The sequence below is a fragment of the Aythya marila genome, assembly GCF_965140915.1.
Source record: "Aythya marila genome assembly, chromosome: 2".
NCBI classification, from domain to species: Eukaryota; Metazoa; Chordata; class Aves; order Anseriformes; family Anatidae; genus Aythya; species Aythya marila.
Window position 1 is genome coordinate 58698 of NC_139043.1, and position 22621 is coordinate 81318.

General features: G+C 51.9%; 1 long non-coding RNA gene across 4 annotated transcripts; it reads right to left on the minus strand.

Annotated features, from left to right (window-relative positions):
• Positions 1-344: 344 nt before the first annotated feature.
• LOC309875086 lies at positions 345-12572 on the minus strand. 4 transcript variants are annotated; one of them, XR_014316974.1, is made up of 5 exons: positions 11024-12572; positions 10491-10653; positions 7971-8099; positions 4530-4708; positions 1066-3145 (listed from the first exon to the last, which is right to left on the minus strand). It is a non-coding gene; the product is annotated as an uncharacterized lncRNA (long non-coding RNA). The 4 variants fall into 4 exon arrangements; XR_014316975.1 differs by having other exon boundaries at positions 4530-4711; XR_014316972.1 differs by lacking the exons at positions 1066-3145; positions 4530-4708 and adding an exon at positions 345-437.
• Between the last annotated feature and the right edge of the window lie 10049 nt (positions 12573-22621).

Genomic DNA, 22621 nt, shown 5'->3' on the forward strand with positions numbered 1-22621 from the left:
TGCCCTCGAGGCAGATGCTTCCATCTGCTCTCTTAGGCCAGCTACAACACACCTCTGAAATATAAACAGGATTTTTACTGTACTTTGTGCAGTTAAGTAACTGCAGTGACAACTGCACCCCTAAAGTACCTGCTACATCTGTTCATCGCTCACCTTGCCAAAAGCAGCTCCGGTCAAGTCCCGCGTTGTACACTGTGTTTCAGCTTTAACAAATGAAAACGGTCACAAGATAATCATTCAGCTGCCAGCATTAGCATCCATCCCTCAACAACACAAAGGGACCCCGTTTACAATATTATCATTTCAAAACAGCAGCCCCCATACCTCAGCACACCTCAGAAGTAGACCAAGCCAGTCACCGAGCTGCCTACGGAGCGCTGAACAGTTCCGGAAGGAGCTCTTTCCTGTGACAGGTTCCTCCAAAGGTTTACACTCTACTGGGGACAGGAGAGAAATAAAAATAAAAGTTTCAAAAACCCCTTATCTGTAAGCTTTCAAGATTCCACAGACCTCCTCCTCAAGCACACCGTTCAAGCACTATGCGAGCAGCTGCTCACAAGCAGCTCAACTCTTCCCCCCCACACGCACATCTGACAAACACCACAGAGATGACTGTGCCTGCTGCCCTTCAGTACGTGCGCAGAGGCAGACCAGATGTCTTCGCCAACACAGTCCGGACAATGTATTAGCACACCCATGCACTGCCACGTTAGCTGTCATCACTAACTGCCAGGCAGGACAGCTCCAGACCAAACACATACACACACAGCCACGCCACAAACACTACAAACAAAACACACAACACAAGGCGCAAGAAAAAGTGACCCCCGGAGGGAAGCCCTATGGCAACAGCAAGTCACAACAGGTGCTCTGCACCAGACCCAAGGAGAGACTCAAATGTCACGACACGCGACTGGAAGACACTGCCAGAACTGGGGTGATGGAGGCCTAAAAAGCCTGCCTTCAAGACAAGAGACCAGAAGGATGGGGACTGAAAACCCCATATGATTCAAAGATTGAAGCCGAAATTCCTTTAAGCGGTATATTCTTTATTGCAGCGCTGGATGCACGGGGGGATCTCTCCACCTATCGTGCATACCCAAAGCAGAAAGCAGTCTTGAATTTATACAATCAATCTATCAATATTCTACCGGCGCCTATACATATTCATTGTCTACCCCCGCCTTCCCTCACTTCTCATGCTAATTAGCCTTTTGGCACCTTGCGCCTGAGCAGAGCCTCCCAAGAACTGTGGGCAGGGGCCTTTGGGACGTGGGCAGGGGTCTTTGGGAGGAAGACCCCGAGTCTTCCTCACATTGTACTTTTCACCTTTGGTCAGGAATCCGCTGAGTTGGCATGTTTCTTAATCGCAAGAGCTGGCTGTTGCTAATTCTTCCCTTTGTTGTGTCTTTATAATGAATTCCAACGTCCAGTTTTGAGATTTATAGTCCTTACATTTGTTTCTCTGTCCGTCTGCCGCTTCCTTATCGTGAGTTCCGGTGTCTTGTTTCGAGATATACAGTCCTTGTCTGGGGACTGTCCTTGCCTCCCCAATACCTCCTTAATCAATCCCCCTTTTTCTTTTCCCATGCAAATTCTTTTGCATCAGATGCTTTCATTATTTACAGTAACACAACAAAGCAGGCATCTAAACAACATGCACACAAATATTCCTAACACTACTAATGCGATTAGAGCAATGAACACTTGTTTCAACCATTGGAAATCGGGCAACCAGGAGGTTAACTTATTCCATATTTCACTAAAACTAAACTAAATATGAAAGATCATCTTTACTGATCTCATGTAGGATCCTTGTCTGCTTCCATATTTCTTCCAGGTCACTAGAGATCCTTCCACTCTGACTGCTTTCTTGCTTTTCTTTGGCTCCCATAAAAAGTAAAATGTGACAGATCAATAACAAAGCTCAGCTTCTTTGAAAGCATTTGAAAAAAGAATTTTAGATGTAGAGCTTAGGGATATGGTTTAGTGGGGACTGTTAGCGTTAGGTCAGAGGTTGGACTCGATGATCTTGAGGTCTCTTCCAACCTAGAAATTCTGTGATTCTGTGATCTACATACATACAACAACTTGCGTTTATTACTGTACAGACTCCCCCTTGAGTGGCCAATCACAAGTCTAGGGCCATCCGGTTTTGTAACGCTACCTGTGATAAACTAGGTCTCTCTTCTTGTTGAGCCTTTATAGCATCCAGAATTTTGTTTTCTAACTTCTCTATAATTGCAGAAATATTAACTGTTGCCTTTTCCAATTCACTCACTCCTAACCATGTGATAAACCATCGCACAAAACTATGAAAAGGGGTGTGTCTCTCTATCAATGGATTGTTAATTTTTCCTCTGATTCTCCGGATATGATTTCTCAAGTAGGCTCGAGGCACTACATCGTGTACTGTCATACTGGGGACTACCGCTCCAAGAGTGCAAGTTCCCTTCCAATTCTCAGGCAAGACCTTATGGGCTGTATCATTGCATAGCCAATACCACCCTTTTCCATCTGGTACTGGCCACCTGGTTGAATTTGCCCAACTGCTAGTTGTACTAATATCAATTGTTCAATTACAAGATGTCTGATTCCCCACATAAGTAGTACCTGTATTTATACAATCCTGTTTTCCCATACCCTTAGGCGGGTTACACCTTTGTACGCATACATAGTAAGATTCCAACGGCACAAAGCTACTAACTTCTAGTTCCAAAACTTCTTCGTATTTTCGACCCCAAGATGCGTTTTCCCACAAATTAGTCCAAGATAAGTTTGCAGGCGAGGGTATCCCGATTAACGATACACCCTTATTCCCATGCTGTGGCAGATGGGTGCATACCCAACAGTTCGTCTTATTGATTACTTGAGATATTGTTTGTATCAGGGACAGGTGTGAGTTCTCATCCCAAGCTGCCCACCCCAAATCCAAGAACCACACCCCTGCAATCATTAGGATCTGGAAAACCATAATTTTGTTGGTCCAATTGGAGTGGTGGTCCATATCCTCGCCGGGGCCTTCTTTACCCTTGAATTGTGGATCCAAACTGCTTGCTCCTTAATCTTAATGGCCTTGTGTGTTGTCAGTAATACCTGGTATGGTCCCGTCCACTTTCCTTCCATTTTTCCTCTAGGGGTTGTCCTGAAAAAGTCTTTTTATTTATATATACACACACACACACACACATATATATATATATACACACACATATACACACACACAATCCCCGAGCTTAAAGGGGTGGATTGGTTGATCCAACCCTCTAGCCTTGGTCCCTAAAACAAATTTATGTACTTTATTTAATTGTTTCTGAAGTTCAGTTATATAAGCATATAAATATTCTGATCCTAACTGTGTTAGGTCCTCTCCACTAAATAGAAATTGATACGGCCTTCCATATAAGATTTTGAAGGGACTCAAATTACCTTTTATTCTAGGTTTAACTCTGATTCCAAGTAATGCTAAAGGGAGGGATCGAGGCCGTGACAAGTTAGCTTCTTGTCCAATTTTAGCTGTTTAATTAAATGGTTACCTGTCTGCGGTCTATAAGAGTATGCAGCTGTCTTCAAAATCTTACTTGTCTGTTGTACTACTTGCACACAAAAATGTGAAACTCTATCAGAAGACATTGCTACTAGAATCCCAAAGCATGGTATTATTTCATTTAACAAGACTTTAACCACCTCTCTTGCTTTGTTTGTTCAACAGGGAAAGGCTTTGGGCTTTCCTGAAAACGTGTCAGTCAGAACCAGTAAATAACGATACCCCCCTTTTCTAGGGAGTTCTAAAAAATCAATTTGCCACTGTTGCCCTTAATAATTTCCTTTACCGATTATTCCCAATTTTATTCTATTCTCGGTATTGGGGTTATCGTGTAAGCAAATGCTACGTTGTTGAGTTACTTGTTTTATTGTTGTATATAAATTTCGTCCCACTAATGTCTGACTCAGGCTCTTATGCAGTGTGCCAGCTCCCCGGTGTGTTTTATCATGTTCTGTTAAGAACTATGGGCCATGTCAAATTAGAGGGTATTATTATGCGGTTATCGTTTAAATATACTCATCCATCTGATTTCGTTTTACCTTTCAAATCTTCAATTAATTTTAAGTCTTCTTTTGTGTAATTTGGATATAGTTTGGATTTTACTGTCTGGTATCAAAGACAATGCCTTCACCTCGGTTATTTCAGCTGCCTGCTTAGCCTCTGCCAATCGATTTCCAATTTCAAAATCAGTGTTCCCCTTTTGGTGTCCCCGACAATGCATGATAGCTACCTTTTCTGGTTGTTTTACAGCCTCTAACAATTTTAAAATTTCTTCAGCATACTTTATGTGTTTTCACTGAGCAGTCAGCAATCCATGTTCTTTCCAAATTGCTCCATGAGCACGTACCACGCCAAATGCATATTTAGAATCTGTCCAAATATTTATTTTCCTTCCTGCTGCTAGTTCCAGTGCTCATGTAAGAGCAATTATCTCTGCTTTCTGGGCGGACGTCCCAGGGGGTAATGGTTTGGACTCAATTACCTGTTGAGTGGTTGTAACGGCGTACCCTGCCTTATGTTGTCCTTGTTACACAAAGCTGCTTCCATCAGTATATCAAGATTCGTCAGCATCTTCTGAAGGTCCTTCCTTAAGATCAGGTCGACTAGAATACAGTCTCCATTGTTTTTATGCAATCATGGGTTATGGGTTCATCCAGAGTTCTGCTAAGGAAAGAAGCTGGATTTACGATGTTAGTGACCACAATTTCCACATCATCTTGTTCTACTAATATTGCTTGATATTTTAAAAACCTCTGTGGTGAAAGCCAATGGTTTCCTTTTTGTTCCAAAACTGCTGAGACCTTATGGGAGACTAACACTGTCATTCTCTGTCCCATTGTAAACTTCCAAGCTTCTTGTATATTGATAACAGCTGCAACAGCCCAAAGGCATCCGGGCCATCCTTTACTTACTTCATCTAATTGTTTAGAGAAGTAAGCTACTGCTCGTTTATAGGGACCCAATCTTTGTGCTAGTACTCCCAAAGCTATCCCTTGTCTCTCATGAGAGAACAACCAAAAGGGTTTTGAGAGATCCGGTAATCCCAAAGCCAGAGCTTGCATCAATTCTCATTTAAAGGCTTTTCGTGCTTCTCCAGTCCAGACTAACTTTGACTGATTACTCTTTATCAATTCATATAGAGGCTTTACCATTAGTCCATAATTATAAATCCAAAGGCGACACCAACCTGTCATTCCTAAAAAGGTTCATAGCTCCTTTACCGTTTGGGGTTCTGGAGTCCAGCAAATGACTTCCTTACGTTCAGTTCCTAGTTCTCGTTGTCCTCCCAAAATTTCAAATCCCAAATAGGTCATGCATTGTTGAACTAGCTGGGCTTTCTGTTGAGAGACTCGATATCCATTTAAACCCAGAAAATTAAGGAGACTTATAGTCCATTGAATACAACTCTCTTTAGTTTCAGTAGCTATTAAGAGATCATCTACATATTGTAACAAAGCCCCTTCAGTGTCCAGAGGCATCCAAGTCTCGAGTTCCTTTGCTAATTGGTTTCCAAAAATGGTGGGGCTATTCTTGAATCCTTGAGGTAGTACTGTCCACATAAGCTGTGTCTTTCTGCCTGAGTCATGGTTTTCCCATTCAAAGGCAAATAGGTTTTGGCCTTCTGTGGCTAAGGCTAGGCAGAAGAAGGCATCTTTTAAATCCAGTACAGTAAACCAAACTTGACTATTCTTTAATTTAGTTAGCAAAGTATAAGGGTTTGCCACTACTGGATGTATATCCTCGGTGATTTTATTTACGGCTCTCAAATCCTGAACTTGCCTATAGCTTTTTCTATTGCCTGTTAAAAAGGCAGATATGGGTGTATTGTATTCCGATTCGCATTCAACCAATAACCCATACTGTAGAAATCTATCAATTATTTCTTTAATTCCTTTCCTATCTTCCATCCTCAAAGGATATTGCTTAACCTTAACGGGTTTCTCTCCTGGCTTTAATTTAATAATTATTGGGGTCACATTTTTAGCTCTTCCAGGGACTTTGGTGGCCCAAACTCCTGGATATACTTGATCTGTGATCTCTAAGGGTATTTCACTTTTAGGGTCAGTTTGTATTAGTGACAAGCTCAACACATTCATTAGTTGTTCTTCTCCTATCCTTAATTCCATTTTCCCTTTTTCAAAGACAATTTCTGCTCCTAATTGCTCTAATAAATCTCTACCTAAGAGTGCCCATGAGGAGTTAAGCATATATAGAAATCTGTGTATGCCCCATTGTTTCCCTAACTTGTACTTCAAAGGTTCACAAAAATATGCCTTTTCAGGTTGATCAGTTGCACCTTTTGCCCTAACATAATCATTCCATAAAGGCATTAATACTTGATTTAGAACCGAATACGTTGCCCCCATATCAACAAGAAATTTCACTTCCATTCCGCCCCTAACTTCATTATAAACAGTGGAGGATCTGCTAGGGTAGATTCCCCAGGTCCCCGTTATTCCTGTTGAAATCAGGGGCCGATGATTACCCTAGGAAAAGGCTAGTCAATTTGTCCTACAAAGCTAGGTCCAAATCATTTTTTTGCTTGTTTTGTTTTTCTTCCATTACATTTCAGAGTTGGTCCAAAAATTCCATAGGGGTTTCTTTTGGACCTTGTCGGAAGCATATTCTCAATTCCCAATTCAACCAGATTTTAGTATTTACTTAACTGTTCATAATTTTCAGGATGATTAGGGTCTCAGTAGGGGTCTGTCAGGGGAATGCAGTTGTTCACAATTCCCTGAGCAGTCCCATTGGCAATCTGAGCTCGCACATGAACTCCGGTTTTCTGTTTCCATGACAACTGTCTTGGACCCATCATGATTCCTTTGCCCCAGAGGGCTAACACCCCTGATTTTGAGATCTCAGCCTCGGGCTGAGGCAGAACTATTAACATTCCTACATCCTCTTTCCCTGCTCATTCAACTTCAAACACCTTTAACACTTTCAACAACCCTTTTAACAATTCCTTTATCTTTCTCCAGCCTGTACTTTTCTAATGCCAACATCAAAGGCTCAGTCAGGGGCCAACTTAATTCCGTACCTTTTCCCTCCAAGATGCTGAAACAACATCAGTATCCAACATTTCATCCTGTTCTCCTTCTCAAAAACAACATTGACTATAATATGGTATTATAATTATTAGTTCCATTTAGGGGCCACTTTTCTCCACATTCCAGCTTATAAAGCAGCCACCATTGATAACAATATTTTATCAATGTTTACCTGTTCACGTTTCCAGCAGCAGATCCTCCAATATCCTTCCAATGACTCAAAACACGTCCTAAAGGGCTTTTCTTTAAAATCCCACCACTTTGCTGTTCTCCCATTTTCCCAGTTCACACTTTCAGAATACACTTATCACTTATCATAGAATCATAGAATCATAGAATATCCTGAGTTGGAAGGGACCCTTAAGGATCATCAAGTCCAACTCTTAACACCGCACAGGTCTACCCAAAAGTTCAGACCATGTGCCTAAGTTCACAGTCCAATCTCTTCTTAAATTCAGACAGGCTCGGTGCAGTGACCACTTCCCTGGGGAGCCTGTTCCAGTGTGCAACCATATGCACTTATGAAATGCAGCATGCAGGTATCTTTCTATAGCAACGCCAAGAACCTACTATTATTTCCAAGAATATAGCCAAAATCACAATAACAATAATCAGAGTCAAATTCCATATGCGATGAGTCAGAAAACCAAAATAAGTAACACTATAACAAATGAACCTTATAAGCAAATTTACCAGGTTCCAAATGGCAATTGAATGCCAACAAAATCAAACGTACATGTATACTTAAGGTGGTAGCCACAAAAGTATACACCACTCTGCAGACCTTTTATCTTCTGACTTATGGGCGGTTTCAAATGACCGGTCTACCAAACAAACAAACCAAAACCAAAATAAAGAATACTGTCACTTACAGCAATGGGGTCCTTGTCTGCCTCCACAGTGATCCGTTGAGTCAAGGAGTCCCTCCGAGAAATCCCAGAGGTACCCTAGGGAGTCCCATTCCCAGCAGGTCCTGCAGTCCGGCAGAGTGGGTGTCCCATCTGGGGTGCCAGATTGATTCAAAGAACAATGCCAAAATTTCAAAGTGACAAGGTATCCTTTATTATCAGCACTGGATGCATGGGGGATCCTTCCGCCTAATGTGCATGTTCAAAGTGACAAACTATCTTGTATTTATACAGCAAAACAATAACCGTAGGTCTTCCTCATGGTGTACTTTTCACCTTTTGCTAAAGAATGCCGAGTTGGCTGAATTGGTTGTTTTTCCAAGCCGCAGGAATGCCAAGTTGGCTCAAGTTAGCTCAAGTTTCAGCATAACTGAAGGTCAACAGATAACAAGATGTTATATATTTTGTTCTCATTACATTTTTAGCTACAATCACAGAATCACAGAATTTGTAGGTTGGAAGAGACCTCAAGATCATCGAGTCCAACCTCTGACCTAACACTAACAAGTCCGCCACTAAACCATATCACTAAGCTCTACATCTAAACGTCTTTTAAAGACCTCCAGGGATGGTGACTCCACCACTTCCCTGGGCAGCCTGTTCCAATGCCTAACAACCCTTTTGGTGAAGAAGTTCTTCCTAACATCCAACCTAAAACTTTCTGGGCACAACTTAAGTCCATTCCCCCTCGTCCTGTCACCAGGCACGTGGGAGAACAGACCAACCCCCACCTCGCTACAGCCTCCTTTTAAGGTACCTGTAGAGAGCGATAAGGTCACCCCTGACCCTCCTTTTCTCCAGGCTGAACAAGCCCAGCTCCCTCAGCTGCTCCTCGTAAGACTTGTTCTCCAGGCCCCTCACCAGCTTTGTCACCCTTCTCTGGACTCGCTCGAGCACCTCAATGTCCTTCTTGTAGCGAGGGGCCCAAAACTGAACACAGTACTCGAGGTGCAGCCTCACCAGAGCTGAGTACAGGGGAACAATCACTTCCCTAGACCTGCTGGCCACACACTATCAACCATCACTCCCAGGTCCTTCTCCACCAGGCAGCTTTCCAACCACTCCTCTCCCAGCCTGTAGCTCTGCTTGGGGTTATTGCGCCCCAGGTGCAGGACCCGGCACTTGGCCTTGTTGAACTTCATGCAGTTGACCTCAGCCCATCGGTCCAGCCTATCCAGATCCTCCTGCAGAGCTTTCCTACCCTTGAGCAGATCAACACACGCACCTAACTTGGTGTCATCTGTGAACTTACTGAGGGTGCACTCAATGCCCTCATCCAGATCATTGATGAAGATATTAAAGAGGACCGGCCCCAGCACCGAGCCCTGGGGAACACCACTAGTGACCAGCCTCCAACTGGATTTGACTCCATTCACCACAACTCTTTGGGCCCGGCTATCCAGCCAGTTTCTAACCCAATGAAGTGTATGCCAGTCCAAGCCAAGAGCAGCCAGTTTCTTGAGGAGAATGCTGTGGGAAACTGTGTCAAAAGCCTTGCTGAAGTCAAGGTAGACCACATCTGCAGCCTTTCCCTCATCCACCAAGCACGTCACTTTGTCATAGAAGGAGATCAGGTTCATCAAGCAGGACCTGCCTTTCATAAACCCATGCTGACTGGGCCTGATCACCTGCTTGCCCTGAAAGATTTATTCTATCCTAAAATGAGTTTATACAATGTCACCATAAACTCCTCCCAACTGTGCTTGCACAGTGCCTTCTGGTGGTGGTCGTCGGGGAGTCATGGGGATGAAGTCCGATAACTCCCCTTCATCACCACTAGCTGACCCCCTGCCTTGTACAGACTCAGCTGCTCCTTGGCTCTTGTCCAATCCACAAGGTTGGTCTCAAGTGGTTTTTGAGACAGGTTCCCCATTCTGTCTGGAATCATCCTCTGTGAGGGGCCCCGAGACTCCTTGTTTCAGTTAATTTGCACAGTGGTAAGCAAAGACACTCAGCAGTATCTATTTTAACGTGATTAAGCGAGCCCCCATTCTTCCATTCCTGGCTTTAATAATTACAATTGTTTTATTCAGAAATCATTAATGTGATTAAACAAGCCCCCATTCTATCCCTAGCTTCACTGTCATGACTAGAGGCTCTGTGGTTTTTGTTTTTACTGATTTTGCATTGCTCATCCTGTTTTTCTTACCTATCCTCCTTATTTTAGGACAGCAGGACCTTCCCCTTATCTTCTTAATATATTCCCTGCTGCTATTGAGATGGGAAAGATGCTAAAACTTATCCGAATTAGTATTTAGCTACATATATGGTAAAATATCCCAGTTATCGGGGATGTAAATGAGAACCTAAAAATATCATAATTATCCGGGATGTAGATGAGAACCTTACGAGAAGCACATGTAAAAAGCAGGTATCACTCAAGGCCAACAGATAAGGGAAGAACAAACATCTCGTTAGGGAAGGATGAACAACTTGTTGGCAGAAAACAAGGCAAAGATAAGCAAAAAAGGCATAAATACCTACCAACAGAAGGTCAAAGTCCACAAAGGTAAAAAGTTGAACCTCCTCTTCCTCATTGCCTTCATCCTGAAAGACCCCTGCCCACGACCACCAGACTACATTGCACAGGCGCAACTGGGAGGAGATAAGGGAGGAGTATGGAAATGAGTATTTGGAAGAGGTCCACCTGTTCAGGGAAATTAATGAATATGCATTAGAGCTCATGTAAAATGGAATAGTATTCATGTATAACACTGTGAGAGATGACTGAGAAGGTGCACATTTTTTGAGGGAAGCTATTCCCCAGGCTGGTGCGCACTTTTTGAGGGAAGCTATTCCCAGTGCACCACAATAGGGGCCAGCAACACCCTCCCCCCCCACCGCCCCCGACATCTCTGTCGGCCAGCAACCCCCCCTCGACATCTCCATCGGTCAGCCTGTAGCGTACCCTCCTCCCACACGGGGACTCTGCTGCACGCCAGACGTCTCTGCGCGACTTACCAGCCGCCCCGGCCACCCGCACGACTTACAGGCCCTTCCTGTACCCTAAAACTTACCGTTTGTCCGCGGCCTCAGGAGGTCTTTGTCTGCTCCCGCGGTGAGCGGCTCAGAGCGGAGGCTCCCCTGAGGAAAATGCTCGGGGTGCACCTAGGGGCGTCCGCTCCGCAGCCGATCCCGCAGCCGAGCAGAACGTCTCTCCCGGCCCGCTCGCCAAACTGCCTTGCGGCAAACGGAGTCCACAGTCAGTAAGACTGCAAAAGTAGGTCTGTTTATTCAGCGCTGGGCAGCACGGGGGGATGGTCCCGCCAAAGTCGTGTGCAGCGCACGCGGCAATTTGCCGCGGTTATACGCAGCCAGCAAAGAGATACATTTGCACGAAGTTTCACAGCGCGCCTATACGTATTCACAACCCGTCCCCGCCTCACGGTAAAAGTAGTTCAAGAAGTCATTTCCACAGGCACCCCCCACCCGCGCTTGCGCAGTGTCTCCCGGTGGCGGTCGTCGGGGGTCATGGGGATGAAGGTTGGTGGCTCTTCCTCGTCCCCGCTAGTTGACCTCTTGTCTTTGCGCAGAGTCGGTTGCTCCTTGGCTCCTGCCCATCCGCAGGACCGGTTTCTGCCAGTTTCTTAAGGCAGGCTCCCACTCTTATTAATAAGAGACTGACCTCGGTAAGGGGCCCAAGGCTTCTGGCTTTAGTTATTTTGCACAACGCAGCGTAGTTGGCAGAGACACCAGGTAGCATCCTAGTCGCATGCTATGCTGTCAGCGCTCTCTCTCTACCCGATGCGATTCTCCTAAGTGCCTCTGTCGCCAGCGCCAGCTGCAAGCCAAAGAAAACCTTCAGAACCATGCTGCCCCCGCCGCGCCCCGGGCCGCCCCGGCCACTGGAGGCGGCCGCTTCCCCAGCGCAAAGGGGCGGCATGCGCTGGCGGGAGCGCGAGGGGGCAGAGAGCCGTTCCGCCCCGTGGAAGGGGCAGCGAGGCGGGAAGCGAGCGCACGCGCTGCGCTGGGCCGGGCCGCGCCGAGCCCCCCGCGGAGCCGGGAAGCCTGCGGCGGCCGGGCGGCGGCTGCTGAGGGGCCGCTGCCCCGTCCCGCGCCGCGGAAGCGCCGCGCGAGCCCCCGCCCAACAGCTGCCTGCCAGCTCTGTCTTTGCACAGCCACAGCAACCTCCCGAGGGAGGTGCACCGTTCCCGGAGGTACTGCAATACCGGGACGATGCGCGGAGCGGAGGGAGCAAGCTCCGGATCCAACTCCCGAGCCCAAAAATCCGTTTAATATAAAGTCCTCTCATCGAGGACGTATCAGATATTAAACTGATAAGAACAGATACTACACTTGATCTTAGCCAAAAGGCCGAGAAGCGATGCCGACCAGCGCCTCCCCCGCGACACCCGCTCCCGCGCCCACCACCCCGACCTCACGGCCACCGCTCCACCGCCCGCCCCCGCCCTCCCGGGCCTCAACCCGCCGCCCTCGCCCGCCCTCGCCGACGCTCCGCTCGCGGCCGCGACCCCCAAGCGCCCCGCCGCCGCGTCGCCGGGGCCTCCCAGCGGCCCGTTCGGGCCCCCAAGCGCCCGATTAGCCGGGCCCCGCGACCGATTTGCATGCCCCGCCCCGCGCACCGCCTCTCCCTCCCCGCGCCGCGCCGCGCCTCGCCTCGCCGGCCGCGGGCCCCGCCCACGAAGCCTCTGCGCCCGGCCTTCGCTCCGCGCTCATTGGCGCAGCTCCGCCTCCTCCTCGCAGTCGCCCCGCCCCTTACCTTCGCCCGCCCTCCCGCCCCCTCCCCTCCGGCGGGATTTGCATGCCCCGCCCATCTCCCCGGAGCCGCGCCGCTAGCTGCCGCCTCATTGGCCGGGGCCCCAGGCCGCCCGCCCCGGCGGCACCGAGCAGCGCCGCGGGAGCTGCGCGCGGCCGGCCGGGGAAGCTGTGTCCGGGAGGGCCCGGCCGGCCGGGCGCGGCACGACGCTGCCGCCGGCGGGGGTCCTCCGCCCTGCCGTTCAGCGCCTGCGGACGCCTCCGGAGCGAGGCACGGGGCCGCGGGGCTCGGCCCGGCGACCGGGGGACCGGCGGAGCGGAGCCGCCGCACGAGGAGGGGCCGCGAGCTCTGGGCGCGCTCGAGCCGGAGAGGAGACGCTGTGTCTGCCCCGGGAGCCGGGAGGAGACGCGAGCGGGACAGCGACCCGAGCTGGCCACAAAGGGCTGTCCGGAACGCACGCCATCACGCGGAGCACCGGCCGGGAAGGATGGCCGGGGGGCGGCTGCTGCTCAGGAAGCGGCTGGGCCGTCGGACACGCGTGTGGTGAGCAACTGCAGCGTGCATCAGGAGTTCGGTGCCTGCGTGCACGTTGTTGTCATTACTTTCTCTTAATTTCCTGTCCTATTGAACTGTCTTTATCTCAGCCGGCACGCGTTACCCACCCCACCCCACCCCCGATTCTCCCCCCTTTCCCGGAGGGGTGAGATCGAGGCAGCGAGGAAACGGCTGCGTGGCGCTGAGCTGTGCTGAAGCTCAGCAGCTGCAGGGGCTCCCCCTGCCCCGGCATCGCGGCCAGGCCCTGTCGCCTTCCCCTCCTCCCCCCCCACCCCCCCGCTACAGAACCTGCTCCCGTGAAGCTGGCGAGCGCCGTGTGCTTGGGGTGCTGGAAGCAGCCACTGCACGGCTGGAAACGTAGCTTTCCACCCGGAACACCGTCCTGGGCTTTGAAAGGCAAGTCTTGTGAGGGGAGGAAAAAAAGAAAGAATATAATAATTATAAATAAATAAATAAATAAGTAACTTGCTCGGACGGGGTCTTCTGCAAAGCTGTTTTATTCACGATTGCAGCGGCGGGGGTCCTGCAAGCGGGAGCAACCAGCAAAAGTATATCATAACCTTATATTATAACCCTCTTACCCAAGGCTTGATTCCTCCCGTTTCCTCCCTGGCTGAGTGCAACAGGTTCACGAGCTACTCAGCTCTTGTCACTGTACCGCACAGGTCCAGTTTTACTTGACCAACCGTTAATTTCTCCTTCCGCCCCATCTTCTCTTGTGACCACAGGGCCCACGATCTTTTGCTTTTAGTCATTTTGCACTGCTCGCCCTGCTTTTCTTACCCGTCCTCCTCATTTTGGGACAGTGGGAACCTTCCCCTTATCTGCTTAGCGTACTCTCCACTGCTGGGCTGCTGTCGTGCCTGCACAAGCACTTCTGGATATGCAAGCCTAGTGGAATTTTCCACTGCAAAAACACATTCTACTGCAAAGACGCAACGTTTTCTCACAGTCCCATGTCAACCCGGCACGCCAGAAATAATTGAATCAGGCAATGGGATTCATTTCCACAATGACCTCATAAACACCTGGACCAAAGAGCATGGCATTGAATGGGTATACCACATCCCTTCTCCTGCACCAGCGTCCAGGGAAAATAAATAAACAAACAAACAAACAACAACAGACTGACAAAGAGTACGCTGAAAGCAATGGGTGCTGAGACATTCAACCATTGGGGCGCTGTACTGGGTGTGGCTGGGACGGAGATAACTTTCCCCGCGGCAGCCCACACGGTGCTGTGCTCTGCACTTGTAGCTAGAACGGCACTGGTATCGCACCAGAGTTGTGTCTACTGCTGAGCAATACTGGCAACAGGGTCAGGATTCCCTCAACCCCCGCCCCGAGCCAGCAGGCCTGGGGGTGGGCGAGAGGGGAGGAAGGAACATCAGCAGGGCAGCCGACGTAAAGCAACCGAAGGGCTATTCCATACATACCGTATGGCGTCACGCTCAGCAATAAAAGTGGAAGAAGAGGGGAGGGGTGGGCTCTCGTGGGGAGAACATCTGTCCTCCCGAACAACGGCTATGTGCATTGAGGCCCTGCTTCAAGGACGTGCTCAGGCATCGCTCACTGGGGGGAAGTAGAGAGTAATTTCTTTCCTCTGCACTTCCACACAGCCTTTACTTTTGTTTTCCTTTTTTTTTTTTTTTTTTTTCCCCCTTTCCCTTTAGGGGAATTATTTAATAACAGTTTTCCCTTGATATTTTTTTTTCCTTTAATTAAATTATCCTTATCTCAACCCACGAGTTGTTCCTTTCCTTTTCTTCTTGCCCTCCTCTTCTGAGGAAGGGGAGTGAGAGAGCTGTTGCGGTGGAGTTCGTCAGCTGCCTAGAAAGGTAAAGCCACCACAGATCACAGAATTGTAGGGCTTGGAAGGGACCTCGAAATATCATCGGGTCCAACCCCCCTGCCAAAGCAGGTTCCTTAGAGCAGGCTGCCCAGGTAGGATGCACATGTAGCAACAGCCACCTGGTTAGTCTGCCAATCGAGCTAGCCCTGCCCAATGAAAACTCCTACACACAGAGAAAGGGATAAAGTCCTTGCAGTGCATATTAAAAAAAAAAAAAAAGCCATACTGGTGAAGACGGTCTGACTTATGCCTGCCTCAGGCAAAGGCAAAGCCGTCCATGGGGCTGCTTTTGCTCAAGGACGTGGGTGCGCTTGGCAGCTGATGCAGAAGTATGGGGCAGTGTGAAAACCCTCAAGGGCATCTGGGGTGAGAACAGGCAGTCCTTTGGGTCGTACAATGTTAGTTGCTGTATAATGCTGCATGTCGTCTGCAGTTGCCGTGTGTCGACTCAAGGGCGTTACAGGAAGAGTCGCTCAGATTCATGAAGAATGACAGCACGTGCACGGACGTGCGGGGCTTTCCTCGCATACGGGGCTCGCTGTGCCTGCGCGCGCCCACCCGCCCACCCCAGCTTTCGGCGAGTCCTCCCCCACCCAGCCTCAGCACACAGGCAGCCCTGCTGCCCAGGACTTCCACGATCCCAGGAGCTCCTGCTTGCACGCACCTTCTTCCTTGCCACGGTCCCAGCAACGCTCAGTAAGCTCACCGTGCTCCGAGGTTTCTCTAAAGACCTTTCCGGACCCAGCTTGGCTGCCCCAAGCAGCAGAGGGGCCGCAAGGCAGACAAACTGCAACTACAGCCCCCTCATCGCCTTCCTCCTCCACCAGCCCCGCAGCTGCCACCCCCGCCCAGGTGCAGCCCTTTTATGAGGAGGGGCTGCCCAGATCACTACCCACCCTCATTAGCCGCACCTGGGGCTCCAGTGACTGGGGGTCCAGCGACAGGTTTTCACTCTCTTTTCCTAATCTTCTTCCCAAATGTCCCAGTTCTCTGGGATTCAACTCTTCTGTCCACGTACAAACGTTACTATTTCAGATGATTGATGAGCCCCGTTCCAATGAGAAATCCACAGGACTTCGGGAGGACACCTGAAGCACTCAGCCCTCCGTCTTCTAGACAAACAATACCACCTTTTCCACAAAGTTTACATTTCAGCAGGACCGAAATTCAAGCCGAGTGCCAGTTTTTCTCATGCACTTTGTTAGCAAGCTCACACAAAACAAGGAATCACTCCTACGGATCCATCAATATGGGGGCTTGAAAAGGTATTGAGGCCTAAATAAATTCGCTCTCCCCCTTCTAACCTAATTCCAAGGGGCTCAAGCCCAAACCACCGCAGACGCGACTCCCTCCGTTCTGCCTCTTTGATAATCGGTCAGCCCCTCTCCCCCGATACCTGGGAAACCGACCGAACACCACAGCGAATATATCCAAACTTCTAAACTGTCACTTAGATAATGCCGCCACCTTCCTCCTTGTCACGCTCCAAACATTGAAGAACAAAAATGGGATTACGAGATGCACCGCCGGGCGCATAGATTGGGCACCACCAGTCAACCCTTGGATAAAACAGCACTTCCTTTCGGTCTGTCGTGCGCTTCGTTCGTCCCCGGCCGCTCCCCTCGCGGAGGATACGGGACCGCGGATCGGAACGCCGCACTCGCTTCGCGGCGATGCTGCGTCTCGCTCACCCAGCACAATCACGCCGTCACGCAAAGAGGCCCCCTGCGCTCCTCGCTCATGCCACAAGAATATATCACTTAAAACAACCACCAAACGTGTTCGTAAGTCACTTCACAACAGCACTTTGTCTCAAACACACACACTGACGCCAATGCTTTCGACATGACATACCCAGACACCTACAAAGAAGACACGCAGTTATTACCACTCCACTTAACATCCCTCCAGCAGCTGCTACTATTACCCAGGTAACCTTGTCACAATTTTGAGAGGCCCGCTTCCCCTTCTCCTGCTTCTTATGCGGTCATTAGCAGGTCCGTCCTGGCTCCCAACACTGGGACGCAGCGGTAACCTCGCATTTGCTCCATCTACTCCCAAGATCTCTAGCGGCCGCTCTAGCGGCCAGCAACCCCCCCTCGACATCTCCATCGGTCAGCCTGTAGCGTACCCTCCTCCCACACGGGGACTCTGCTGCACGCCAGACGTCTCTGCGCGACTTACCAGCCGCCCCGGCCACCCGCACGACTTACAGGCCCTTCCTGTACCCTAAAACTTACCGTTTGTCCGCGGCCTCAGGAGGTCTTTGTCTGCTCCCGCGGTGAGCGGCTCAGAGCGGAGGCTCCCCCGAGGAAAATGCTCGGGGTGCACCTAGGGGCGTCCGCTCCGCAGCCGATCCCGCAGCCGAGCGGAACGTCTCTCCCGGCCCGCTCGCCAAACTGCCTTGCGGCAAACGGAGTCCACAGTCAGTAAGACTGCAAAAGTAGGTCTGTTTATTCAGCGCTGGGCAGCACGGGGGGATGGTCCCGCCAAAGTCGTGTGCAGCGCACGCGGCAATTTGCCGCGGTTATACGCAGCCAGCAAAGAGATACATTTGCACGAAGTTTCACAGCGCGCCTATACGTATTCACAACCCGTCCCCGCCTCACGGTAAAAGTAGTTCAAGAAGTCATTTCCACAGGCACCCCCCACCCGCGCTTGCGCAGTGTCTCCCGGTGGCGGTCGTCGGGGGTCATGGGGATGAAGGTTGGTGGCTCTTCCTCGTCCCCGCTAGTTGACCTCTTGTCTTTGCGCAGAGTCGGTTGCTCCTTGGCTCCTGCCCATCCGCAGGACCGGTTTCTGCCAGTTTCTTAAGGCAGGCTCCCACTCTTATTAATAAGAGACTGACCTCGGTAAGGGGCCCAAGGCTTCTGGCTTTAGTTATTTTGCACAACGCAGCGTAGTTGGCAGAGACACCAGGTAGCATCCTAGTCGCATGCTATGCTGTCAGCGCTCTCTCTCTACCCGATGCGATTCTCCTAAGTGCCTCTGTCGCCAGCGCCAGCTGCAAGCCAAAGAAAACCTTCAGAACCATGCTGCCCCCGCCGCGCCCCGGGCCGCCCCGGCCACTGGAGGCGGCCGCTTCCCCAGCGCAAAGGGGCGGCATGCGCTGGCGGGAGCGCGAGGGGGCAGAGAGCCGTTCCGCCCCGTGGAAGGGGCAGCGAGGCGGGAAGCGAGCGCACGCGCTGCGCTGGGCCGGGCCGCGCCGAGCCCCCCGCGGAGCCGGGAAGCCTGCGGCGGCCGGGCGGCGGCTGCTGAGGGGCCGCTGCCCCGTCCCGCGCCGCGGAAGCGCCGCGCGAGCCCCCGCCCAACAGCTGCCTGCCAGCTCTGTCTTTGCACAGCCACAGCAACCTCCCGAGGGAGGTGCACCGTTCCCGGAGGTACTGCAATACCGGGACGATGCGCGGAGCGGAGGGAGCAAGCTCCGGATCCAACTCCCGAGCCCAAAAATCCGTTTAATATAAAGTCCTCTCATCGAGGACGTATCAGATATTAAACTGATAAGAACAGATACTACACTTGATCTTAGCCAAAAGGCCGAGAAGCGATGCCGACCAGCGCCTCCCCCGCGACACCCGCTCCCGCGCCCACCACCCCGACCTCACGGCCACCGCTCCACCGCCCGCCCCCGCCCTCCCGGGCCTCAACCCGCCGCCCTCGCCCGCCCTCGCCGACGCTCCGCTCGCGGCCGCGACCCCCAAGCGCCCCGCCGCCGCGTCGCCGGGGCCTCCCAGCGGCCCGTTCGGGCCCCCAAGCGCCCGATTAGCCGGGCCCCGCGACCGATTTGCATGCCCCGCCCCGCGCACCGCCTCTCCCTCCCCGCGCCGCGCCGCGCCTCGCCTCGCCGGCCGCGGGCCCCGCCCACGAAGCCTCTGCGCCCGGCCTTCGCTCCGCGCTCATTGGCGCAGCTCCGCCTCCTCCTCGCAGTCGCCCCGCCCCTTACCTTCGCCCGCCCTCCCGCCCCCTCCCCTCCGGCGGGATTTGCATGCCCCGCCCATCTCCCCGGAGCCGCGCCGCTAGCTGCCGCCTCATTGGCCGGGGCCCCAGGCCGCCCGCCCCGGCGGCACCGAGCAGCGCCGCGGGAGCTGCGCGCGGCCGGCCGGGGAAGCTGTGTCCGGGAGGGCCCGGCCGGCCGGGCGCGGCACGACGCTGCCGCCGGCGGGGGTCCTCCGCCCTGCCGTTCAGCGCCTGCGGACGCCTCCGGAGCGAGGCACGGGGCCGCGGGGCTCGGCCCGGCGACCGGGGGACCGGCGGAGCGGAGCCGCCGCACGAGGAGGGGCCGCGAGCTCTGGGCGCGCTCGAGCCGGAGAGGAGACGCTGTGTCTGCCCCGGGAGCCGGGAGGAGACGCGAGCGGGACAGCGACCCGAGCTGGCCACAAAGGGCTGTCCGGAACGCACGCCATCACGCGGAGCACCGGCCGGGAAGGATGGCCGGGGGGCGGCTGCTGCTCAGGAAGCGGCTGGGCCGTCGGACACGCGTGTGGTGAGCAACTGCAGCGTGCATCAGGAGTTCGGTGCCTGCGTGCACGTTGTTGTCATTACTTTCTCTTAATTTCCTGTCCTATTGAACTGTCTTTATCTCAGCCGGCACGCGTTACCCACCCCACCCCACCCCCGATTCTCCCCCCTTTCCCGGAGGGGTGAGATCGAGGCAGCGAGGAAACGGCTGCGTGGCGCTGAGCTGTGCTGAAGCTCAGCAGCTGCAGGGGCTCCCCCTGCCCCGGCATCGCGGCCAGGCCCTGTCGCCTTCCCCTCCTCCCCCCCCACCCCCCCGCTACAGAACCTGCTCCCGTGAAGCTGGCGAGCGCCGTGTGCTTGGGGTGCTGGAAGCAGCCACTGCACGGCTGGAAACGTAGCTTTCCACCCGGAACACCGTCCTGGGCTTTGAAAGGCAAGTCTTGTGAGGGGAGGAAAAAAAGAAAGAATATAATAATTATAAATCAATAAATAAATAAGTAACTTGCTCGGACGGGGTCTTCTGCAAAGCTGTTTTATTCACGATTGCAGCGGCGGGGGTCCTGCAAGCGGGAGCAACCAGCAAAAGTATATCATAACCTTATATTATAACCCTCTTACCCAAGGCTTGATTCCTCCCGTTTCCTCCCTGGCTGAGTGCAACAGGTTCACGAGCTACTCAGCTCTTGTCACTGTACCGCACAGGTCCAGTTTTACTTGACCAACCGTTAATTTCTCCTTCCGCCCCATCTTCTCTTGTGACCACAGGGCCCACGATCTTTTGCTTTTAGTCATTTTGCACTGCTCGCCCTGCTTTTCTTACCCGTCCTCCTCATTTTGGGACAGTGGGAACCTTCCCCTTATCTGCTTAGCGTACTCTCCACTGCTGGGCTGCTGTCGTGCCTGCACAAGCACTTCTGGATATGCAAGCCTAGTGGAATTTTCCACTGCAAAAACACATTCTACTGCAAAGACGCAACGTTTTCTCACAGTCCCATGTCAACCCGGCACGCCAGAAATAATTGAATCAGGCAATGGGATTCATTTCCACAATGACCTCATAAACACCTGGACCAAAGAGCATGGCATTGAATGGGTATACCACATCCCTTCTCCTGCACCAGCGTCCAGGGAAAATAAATAAACAAACAAACAAACAACAACAGACTGACAAAGAGTACGCTGAAAGCAATGGGTGCTGAGACATTCAACCATTGGGGCGCTGTACTGGGTGTGGCTGGGACGGAGATAACTTTCCCCGCGGCAGCCCACACGGTGCTGTGCTCTGCACTTGTAGCTAGAACGGCACTGGTATCGCACCAGAGTTGTGTCTACTGCTGAGCAATACTGGCAACAGGGTCAGGATTCCCTCAACCCCCGCCCCGAGCCAGCAGGCCTGGGGGTGGGCGAGAGGGGAGGAAGGAACATCAGCAGGGCAGCCGACGTAAAGCAACCGAAGGGCTATTCCATACATACCGTATGGCGTCACGCTCAGCAATAAAAGTGGAAGAAGAGGGGAGGGGTGGGCTCTCGTGGGGAGAACATCTGTCCTCCCGAACAACGGCTATGTGCATTGAGGCCCTGCTTCAAGGACGTGCTCAGGCATCGCTCACTGGGGGGAAGTAGAGAGTAATTTCTTTCCTCTGCACTTCCACACAGCCTTTACTTTTGTTTTCCTTTTTTTTTTTTTTTTTTTCCCCCCTTTCCCTTTAGGGGAATTATTTAATAACAGTTTTCCCTTGATATTTTTTTTTCCTTTAATTAAATTATCCTTATCTCAACCCACGAGTTGTTCCTTTCCTTTTCTTCTTGCCCTCCTCTTCTGAGGAAGGGGAGTGAGAGAGCTGTTGCGGTGGAGTTCGTCAGCTGCCTAGAAAGGTAAAGCCACCACAGATCACAGAATTGTAGGGCTTGGAAGGGACCTCGAAATATCATCGGGTCCAACCCCCCTGCCAAAGCAGGTTCCTTAGAGCAGGCTGCCCAGGTAGGATGCACATGTAGCAACAGCCACCTGGTTAGTCTGCCAATCGAGCTAGCCCTGCCCAATGAAAACTCCTACACACAGAGAAAGGGATAAAGTCCTTGCAGTGCATATTAAAAAAAAAAAAAAAGCCATACTGGTGAAGACGGTCTGACTTATGCCTGCCTCAGGCAAAGGCAAAGCCGTCCATGGGGCTGCTTTTGCTCAAGGACGTGGGTGCGCTTGGCAGCTGATGCAGAAGTATGGGGCAGTGTGAAAACCCTCAAGGGCATCTGGGGTGAGAACAGGCAGTCCTTTGGGTCGTACAATGTTAGTTGCTGTATAATGCTGCATGTCGTCTGCAGTTGCCGTGTGTCGACTCAAGGGCGTTACAGGAAGAGTCGCTCAGATTCATGAAGAATGACAGCACGTGCACGGACGTGCGGGGCTTTCCTCGCATACGGGGCTCGCTGTGCCTGCGCGCGCCCACCCGCCCACCCCAGCTTTCGGCGAGTCCTCCCCCACCCAGCCTCAGCACACAGGCAGCCCTGCTGCCCAGGACTTCCACGATCCCAGGAGCTCCTGCTTGCACGCACCTTCTTCCTTGCCACGGTCCCAGCAACGCTCAGTAAGCTCACCGTGCTCCGAGGTTTCTCTAAAGACCTTTCCGGACCCAGCTTGGCTGCCCCAAGCAGCAGAGGGGCCGCAAGGCAGACAAACTGCAACTACAGCCCCCTCATCGCCTTCCTCCTCCACCAGCCCCGCAGCTGCCACCCCCGCCCAGGTGCAGCCCTTTTATGAGGAGGGGCTGCCCAGATCACTACCCACCCTCATTAGCCGCACCTGGGGCTCCAGTGACTGGGGGTCCAGCGACAGGTTTTCACTCTCTTTTCCTAATCTTCTTCCCAAATGTCCCAGTTCTCTGGGATTCAACTCTTCTGTCCACGTACAAACGTTACTATTTCAGATGATTGATGAGCCCCGTTCCAATGAGAAATCCACAGGACTTCGGGAGGACACCTGAAGCACTCAGCCCTCCGTCTTCTAGACAAACAATACCACCTTTTCCACAAAGT